Source organism: Bidens hawaiensis, unplaced genomic scaffold (assembly GCF_021521415.1).
Source record: "Bidens hawaiensis isolate Kalapana, Puna unplaced genomic scaffold, B.hawaiensis_p1.1 tig00032755_1, whole genome shotgun sequence".
NCBI lineage: Eukaryota > Viridiplantae > Streptophyta > Magnoliopsida > Asterales > Asteraceae > Bidens > Bidens hawaiensis.
In genome coordinates, this window is record NW_027495587.1 from 201,347 (window position 1) to 208,701 (window position 7,355).

Genomic DNA, 7,355 nt, shown 5'->3' on the forward strand with positions numbered 1-7,355 from the left:
ACTACCAGAAATTCAATGCGTAATGTCAGCATTCAATGTGTATTCCTGAATAATCTCATTTTTCAATTATTGAATCATTTCATTTTACCAAGTTCAATGTTAGCGAGATTAGTCAACATTTTTATGTTTCGATGCAACAGCAAGATTTTATTTGTAACAAGTAGTTTTGTTGGTTGGATAATTGGTCACATTTTATTCATGAAATGGAATGGATTGTTATTAGTTTGGATACGGCAAAATTGATCTATTCGGAAGTACATTCGATCTAATAAATACCCTGTGTCAGAATTAAAAAAAAAGATGGCTGGTATCTTTAGTATTTTATTATTAGTTACCTGTGTTTTTTTTAGGGTACTTCCGGGAACAGATTCAGCGGAGACGCAGTGGGACCTGTAGCTCAGAGGATTAGAGCACGTGGCTACGAACCAAGGTGTTGGGGGTTCGAATCCCTCCTCGCCCACAACCAGCCCAAAAGGGAAGGGCCTTTCCCTCTGAGGGTAGGAAACTCATGATCGGGATAGCGGGCTATGGAATTTGGGTGTGGGTCTTTTGTCGAAATGGAATGGACTTTTTATTTATTATTTATCGTAAATGAGTTAAGCATTACACATAGTATGCGTATGCCCGTCCCCCATCAGCGTATTTTTTTGTTTTAAGCGCCCGTAACTCTTCCTCAGCCAGGATGGGGCAGTATAGCAGAGCAAGTACAAGTATTAGTAGCATAACAAAAATGCGTTCCTCGTCATTAATATGTTTGCTCGCAGCAATTGTGGCCTCTCGGTAGAATCGATGACTGCATCTTTGATGCACTGCTAGTACTAGTACATCTGAGAATTCTTAATTGGATAGTTGTAAATAGCCCCAGGGCTATGGAACAAAGGAGTATCCCGGACCTACGCCAGGGTGTTGACGGTGATTTTCAAATCTCCTCAAGTAGGATTCGAACCTACGACCAATCGGTTAACAGCCGACCGCTCTACCACTGAGCTACTGAGGAATAACGGGAGATTCGATCTCATAGAGTTCCATTCTCGTTCTCAATCCATGACCAATATGAGCTCGAAGCTTCCTTCGTAACTCCCGAAACTTCTTCGTAGTGGCTCTCCTCCATGCCTCATTTCATAGGGAACCTAAAAGTGGCTCTATTTCATTATATTCCATCCATATCCCAATTCCATTCATTTAATATACTTTTGGTTATTTAATATACTTTTGGTGTCATTCACATAACAGATGTCATTTCTAGTCTATCTCTTTCTATTTCTTTTCTATATATGGAAAGTTTCAAAATCATCATATAATAATCCAGAAATTGCAATAGAAAAGAAAAAGGGAGGTTTGTGATGATTTTGAAATCTTTTCTACTAGGTAATCTTGTATCCTTATGCATTAAGATAATCAATTCGGTCGTTGTGGTCGGACTCTATTATGGATTTCTGACCACATTCTCCATAGAACCCTCCTATCTCTTTCTTCTCTGAGCTCACGTTATGGTAGAAGGAGAAGAAGGAGCCGAGAAGAGGGTATCATCAACATCTGGTATCATTACGGGACAGCTCATAATTTTCATATCAATCTATTATGCGCCTATGCATCTAGCACTGGGTAGATCTCATACAATAACTGTCCTAGCTCTACCGTATCTTTTGTTTCATTTCTTCTGCAATAATCACAAAAACTTCTTTTATTATGGATCTACTACCAGAAATTCAATGCGTAATCTCAGTATTCAATGTGTATTCATGAATAATCTCATTTTTCAATTATTGAATCATTTCATTTTACCAAGTTCAATGTTAGCGAGATTAGTTCTGGGGTTGCCACGCTTGACAAAAAGAACCTGGGGCGTATAGCCCAAATAATTGGTCCGGTACTAGATGTAGCTTTTCCGCCAGGCAAAATGCCTAATATTTATAATGCTCTGGTAGTTAAGGGTCGAGATACTGTTGGTAAACCAATTAATGTGACTTGTGAGGTACAACAATTATTAGGAAACAATCGAGTTAGAGCCGTAGCTATGAGTGCTACAGACGGTCTAAGTCCCGAGCTCTTTCTTATATATCAGGGATCATCGAAATAAGTAAGAATACTATTTCTATGGAGAATACCATTTCTGGGGATTTCAATTGCTATACCTGACGTATTAATCCATATTCGATTGATTGGTCTGAGGTTATCGATAAAAAATATTTGTCTAAGCCACTTCGTTTCTTTTTGTCCAAGTTCTTCTTTTTTTGTCTAACTCACTTCCTTTTTTGTTTGTCAGTTTCGGGGTTTCATTCGAAATTTTTCCAAGATTTCCTTGCTTCTTACCTCCCTTACCCATAAAGGAAAACCATTCGATTGGGGTTCGAAGCAAGAGGAAGCTTTTGTACTCTTAATGACATGCTTTGCAATGCTCCTATCCTAACCCTTCCCGATGGAAACGACGATTTCGTTGTATTTTGTGATGCCTCTCATCAAGGCATTGGTTGTGTTCTCATGCAATGAGGTCAAGTCATCGCCTACGCATCAAGGCAACTTAAGGTCAACGAGAATAACTATACGACTCATGATCTCGAACTTGGTGCCGTCATTTTCGCTCTCAAAATCTGGAGACATTACCTTTATGGTACGAAATGTGTAGTTTTTACCGATCATAAAAGCCTTCAACATATTTTTGACCAAAAAGATCTCAACATGAGACAACGACGATGGGCCGAATTACTTAGTGATTATGATTGCGAGATTCGCTACCACCCCAGTAAAGCGAATGTTGTCGCCGACACTCTAAGTCGAAAGGTTAATGTTATATCCGTTCTGCTCTTAAGCGTTGTTGTTCAAACCGATCTTCAAATCCGTATCTTTCAAGCTAAACGTACCTCCGTTGAAGAAGGTAACATGTACGATGAAATGTCATGTGGAGCCGAACTTCAACTCGAAACCAAACCCGATGGTCTTTTGTACTTTCTCAATCATTTGTGGGTCCCAATCACGATGATCTTCGTACTTGTATACTCGACGAAGCTCACAATTCTCGGTATTCCATTCATCCCGGTGCAGATAAGATGTATTTCTATCTTCGTGCTACCTTTTGGTGGCCGGGTATGAAAAAGGACGTGGCGTTGTTTGTATCTAAATGTCTTACTTGCTCAAAAGTCAAAGCCGAACATCAAAGACCTTTTGGTCTACTCGAGCAACCACCGATTCCCGTTTGGAAATGGGAAGACATTGCTATGGACTTTATCACTAAATTACCCAACACCCAAAAAGGCAACAATAGTATTTGGGTGATCATTGATCATTTAACCAAATCCGCTCATTTCATTCCGATCCACAAAAAGTATTCTGTCGAGCAGCTTGCTCAAATCTTTGTTTGGGAAATTATGTGCCGACACGGTTTGCCATTGACTATCATTTCTGAGCGCGATGCTTGTTTTACCTCTCATTTTTGGCGATCTCTTCAAGAAACCTTGGGAACTTGTCTCGATCTTAACACCGCTTATCATCCTCAAACGGACGGTCAATCCGAACGTACAATATAAACACTCGAGGATATGCTACGAGCATGTGTTATTGATTTCGGTGGGAACTGGGACTCTCACATTCCGTTCATCGAGTTTTCCTATAAAAATAGCTATCATTCTAGCATTGATATGGCTCCTTTTCAAGCTCTTTACGGTTGTAAATGTCGTTCCCCGATTAGTTGGAATGAAATCGGTGAAGCTTAAATCACGGGAACCGAAATGGTCCAAGAAGCTACCGACGTCATCTATCAAATCCGTTAGAATCTCCTAGCCGCTAGAAGTCGTCAAAATAGTTACGCCGACAAACGAAGAAAACCCATCGAATTTAATGTTGACGACCCTGTCCTTCTAAAAGTATCTCCTTGGAAGGGGTTAGTCCGTTTACAAAAGAATGGTAAGCTAGCTCCTCGTTTCGTTGGTCCTTTCAAAATTCTTGAACGTGTTGGGAAAGTAGTTTATCGACTCGAACTACCGCAAGAACTTGCCGGTGTTCATCTGACATTTCATGTTTCGAATCTTAAAAAGTGCTTAGCCGAGGGTAATCTCCATATACCTCTCGACGAAATACATGTCGATGAGTCGATGATCATGGTTGAATGACCCGTTGAGTTCATGGATCGCAACGAGAAGAAAACCAAGCGTAGTCGTATTAGGTTAGTTAAAGTTCGATGTGAATCAAGGCGTGGCGCGAAATTCACTTGGGAATGAGAAGACACAATGAAAGAGAAGTATCCACATTTGTTTGCATCATCATCTTCATCTTAATTTCGGGACGGAATTTTTTAAAGTAGGGGATACTGTGACATTTGTCAAATTCGATCTCGATTGTATTCGTATTTGTATTGTTTTATGTTGTAAACCGACCCCTTTTGTAAACCGAAACTCATGATATATAAATTATTGGATTTTTATGTTACCAAATCATCCTCCTTGGTTCAATTTGAAAAAACCCATGTTACAGATTTTTATGTTACGAACCACACTAGACGAGCTGGACCAGCCCCCTGGACACACCGCACCACATGGCCAAGGGAAAGGGTGAGGTCGCGCGTGGCGGCCTTAGGTCTGCACATATTTTTGTGTTTTTCTTGTTGTTTTGTGCTTAATTTGTTTGTTTATCCAACCTATTTGCATGTAAACATAAAAGAGAACCTTGCATATATGCTGACCCTTACCCTATATATACACTCCCATCTTCTTCATTTTAAACTTGCTCATACCCCAAATTCTCTCTCAATTCTTAAGATTCAAAGGTTGTTCTTCATATTCTTGGTAGTTTGACTTCCCAAGTCAAACTCACCATAGTCTTTCATTACAACTAACTTGCTAACTCTTATTAATACTTGAAGCTTATTGCACAACATATATATAATATACACCCCTTTTTACCTTTGGTAGTTACTTATCCGACCCCGGTTGGTTAAGTTTCGAACCTTGTAAGGCAATGCTTCATGGAGAACTTTGTGTTCTTGATATATATATATATATATATATATATATACTTATATAACTTGTTTATACATACTAACCATGCTTAACTTCTACTCATTTTAGTTTATTTACAAGTTCCATGGTTATGAGTTGAGGGTCTATGCTTCGGTTTAACCGTAAATAGCTCAAAACTGTAAACATGACTTTTGCTTACTAGTTTTGTTAAAATAGTTGTTTAAACTTGTTTAATGTTAGATTTGAGTTTCTAAAATCATTTTCTACAAGTTCTTTGACATTGGGCATGTGGAAACCATCTATGAACTTATTGGGAGATGAAAACCGAACCAAAACCGAACTCTTGTTTAAAGACTTTATTGTTAACTTTTTGGTTGTAAAACCTAAGTTTCTTCAATTATAAATTTTTATACAAGTTCTTGGATATTTGGGCATGTGGAAACCATCAATGAACTATTTGTGAGATGGAAACCGAATCAAACCGAACTAAACCGACTTTTACTCGCTTAAGACACACAAGTGTGTTTTTAGCTACCAAGACTTGTATATTTCTTTAAAAATAGTTTACAAACTGATTTTAATTATTTTACTAAGTACTTGGAAATCTTGGATCCAACTTGATCTCATAAAAAAGTTTGGGCCGACAAAACTGAACACTCGCTTAACGTACGTTGTTACTTCTAAAACAATAGATCTACATACTTGGTTCAACCCTACTTGATTTTTATGAGTTATCTCATAACATTTAATATTTTGGAAATTTGACTTTTGGTTTTACCAATTATCAAGACCCGAACCAACAACTCGAACACTCGTTAAAACCTGTTTTAGTATCTTTATTCCAAAGGGACTTGCATTCTTGCATTTTACCCACCTTATTACTTAACATAGGTTGAGTAAATATTAAGGTTAGATACTTTAACCCGGTTTCAAGCAAACTTACATTTTTAAAGGGTTATTATAATAAATTCTTAAATAGTTACATTTTAAACCTTGAACTTTAATTTTTACTTTTCTCAACATTTATTTTACTTAAAGATTTTCAAGACAACCTTTCTAAACCCGAACTTCTTTCCTTTTAGGCTTTGTTTGTTAAACCCGTCGTTCCGGAAAATCTTCAAATTATCATCTTTCAAGTTATTACTTGAACGTGAGTACTTTCATACCCCGTTTTCTATCTTTTATTTTGGGGGTGACATTTCATCTTATCTAAACTAAATGTTTTATACTTGGGTCTTAAACCACAAACGTTATTGTATACTTTATTTAAATACTTGCTCGACTTGGTGTTCTATGATTATATGCCTATGTGTTTATCGCTTTTTGTTGGTTGATCTATAAATCCTAGACTACTTGGCATCCCCTTGTAGCAAGGTGTCGTTAACGTAATGCAATTAACGATAACTATTAAATCCTAGACTATTTGGCATCCCCTTATAGTTAGGTGTCGCTAATGTAAATCTATTAGCGATTTTATTCCAAATTATTGCTTTTATTTATTATTTCGTATACTAGTTTTGTGGCTTTTCCTTACTATATATTATATGCTCAAACTTATGAATTTCTCACCAAATTTTGTGTTGATAAACTTTATTTTATGAAATGTTACAGGTTTACATCTTGATTGATTATGGAGTTTGTGGAGAAAACGTCACAAATACCTTTAGGATATTAGTGAAATGAACAATATTTAATTTGCTATGTTTTGTGATATCTTGTTATAACTATGTTATGAATATTCGTTATGTGATATTTTCGATGTTGTGAAATGAAATGAGTTTGTTAAATATTGTCACTTTAAATAGTGTCATGTGCTTATGGGCAATCGTTACACATTGGCATGTTTCGCCGCCTTTGGTCGGGGTGTGACAATGATTAAGGCTTGGAATACTAAGATTGACATTTTTAGCCCATTTAATTAAATAGGTTTACTCGATGACTTGTTAAGTTAAACATGATGACCTACTAGCCTGTTTAATTCAACATGTCGATCTGCCTATCTGTTTAACACAGCATGCCGACCTGCCAACCTGTTTAATTCAATTGTATGTTTATTTATGTTTTGTTTTTTTATCACAGTTTAGAGACAAGTTAAAAATCGCCGTGTATATAATTTAAACTGTTTATATCTTATTAATTTTTAAGATTTTGATGGTTATCTAGCATTTGAATTGTAGGGTTTAGTTATTCACAAAAGGTAATAAAAATAAGAAGTATGAGAAGCCATAGTTGATTATCATTGTGTCAAGTATAGACCAAAAGAGTAAGGACATAAAAGAAAAACTACCTATTTTCTCTAGTCACATGCTAAGCGTATGTCAATTCCCCATCATTTTGAAACATCTATAACTTTTTCGCTCAACATTTTTTATTAAAAGAAGTTCACCATAAAAACAAATGATT

At 36.6% G+C, this 7,355-nt stretch overlaps 1 non-coding gene across 1 annotated transcript; it reads right to left on the reverse strand.

The window, feature by feature from the left end:
* Positions 1-925: 925 nt before the first annotated feature.
* TRNAN-GUU (transfer RNA asparagine (anticodon GUU)) lies at positions 926-997 on the reverse strand. The gene has a single exon. It is a non-coding gene; the product is annotated as a tRNA-Asn (tRNA).
* Between the last annotated feature and the right edge of the window lie 6,358 nt (positions 998-7,355).